This window comes from Cyprinodon variegatus, unplaced genomic scaffold (genome assembly GCF_000732505.1).
Source record: "Cyprinodon variegatus isolate N-32 unplaced genomic scaffold, C_variegatus-1.0 Scaffold801, whole genome shotgun sequence".
In the NCBI taxonomy this organism is placed as follows: Eukaryota; Metazoa; Chordata; class Actinopteri; order Cyprinodontiformes; family Cyprinodontidae; genus Cyprinodon; species Cyprinodon variegatus.
Window position 1 is genome coordinate 31,246 of NW_015151254.1, and position 2,004 is coordinate 33,249.

The following is a 2,004-nucleotide window of genomic DNA, read 5'->3' on the forward strand; positions in this document are numbered from 1 at the left end:
GTGATACCATGTTGTTGAATGTCCTAATTTGACATTTCAAATTCAGTATGTTAGCCAAAAACTGACAGCAAAAATACAGTAATTAATGATTCACCACAATAAACTACATTAAAAGGGGACTGAGAATTTGTTTTTATGTTATATGGGGTTGAGTTTGTCTCTTCAGTCATAGAGGAGTGTTCTATGAGATTAGAGTTAAAGAACAACAGCAAATCCTATTCAATGCTATTTAGAACCAAAAAAGAATTTCGGTTCTAGATTAAATTTACAGGGAAGGCCAGGGTGGAGCCAGTGCTTTTTTTTATAAGGCCACAGAAAGAAATAAAAAAAAATAAACAGGGAAAACTAAATAACTATTGGGGAAAGAGTGCATCATTACGTACATTAAGTGAGCCACAAAGCCAAGTTTTCAAACTCCTGATCTATCAGATGAAAGCTGTGATCCAACTTATAACTGAATTGTAAAAAAAAATGTAATTGTTCTAAAAACACATGTTAGAGCTCCATTAGCTTATTTATAACAATTCAATGGGAATTTCCTCCCTTATTTTAAATATAAATCTTCTTATTCCATTGGCAAAAGGCTTTGTTTTTATTCCACTCTATAAAACCTCGAACTCAATGCTATTTCTGACATATTGAATTAAAAAAGCTTCCTGGATGGGAAGCGAAACGTCTTCAAATTTTTAAACAAAGTCCGGTGGATTGTTTTTTTTTTTTTACTCTTTTGGAATACCTCCTCTAATCAAGAGAAAAATACAATTATTTCAATAGACTTAGCTATATTTCAATATGCTTTGATAGATTGATTGACTTTATTGATCTCACAGTGGAGAAATTTACTCGTTAAATCAGCTCAAATAATCAAAGGAGAAGAAGAAGGTGACAAAGGAGGAAAAAGGTGCATATACATTATATACAGTGCGTCCACGTATGACAGCTTTAATTATTTATTTTTAGTTAGTTTATTATACAGGGTTATTCATATAGATGAGTATTTATATTTACATATTTTCACTACAGGGGCCATAACAGGAGCCAGTTCTAAGGGGCCACTGGCCCCTGTCATGCTTTGACCTGGCGTCAGTGTCTGCCTATCACTAAGTCCATGTCTGTCCACCAGAGGCTTAGCCAGAAAATGTTTTCTGAGGGTGGCCAGGCAATAACCAATGTACACTGAGGGATGGCCGAAAGTGGATGGGCACCAGAACCTCAGGGTCAGGCCAAAGATAAGACAAACTATACTTTCCTACAGCCTTAGCTAACAAATAGAGACATATATTTAAACATCTATGCTTTCTAGATAAAAGGTATAGTGGATTAAATACTTTTAGGTTTGAGTTCTGAGGCAAACATCTTTTCCACTGTCATTACTTACCTACTTTTATCGATAATCATTCTGCATAAAATGTATATTTACAAGTGCTAATATCCACATAAATCAATTATTTTATATGTTTTTATTACAATAGTTATCTATTTATAATTTCACTGAAGACTCCTAGATGACTTGCAGACACATTATTTTCTCTTTACCCAATATTACAAAATCTAGTTCTGAAAAGAGCATGAATTCTGTACTTATCATCTTTAATGTTAGTATATTGATGTGTATAATTAACCACAGCATTTTTGTTGTCAAGAAATTATGAATAAATGAAAAAAATAATAGTAAAGTAATATATTAAAAATTTAACTGAATATTCCACTTGAGAGTATTACTGCTGCCACCATCTGTATTAGATGGGAATAAATGGTAGGGGTGGCCAATGATTATCTAGCTCCGCCCCTGCTGTACACCCCTATGAAAGTATACTAGAGCCGCTATTAAACCTTTCCCAAATAGTTGAAAACGTTGTGAATCTTATAATTTGTTGTATTTTCTATTTCTGGGTCGTCTCCCTCCTGTGCCGAGTTTCTGAAATCCTGACGTTGTCCTTTGAACGTGAACGCAGCACAGCTTGTGATGTGAGGAGGAGGAGGAGGAGGAGGAGGAGGAGGAGG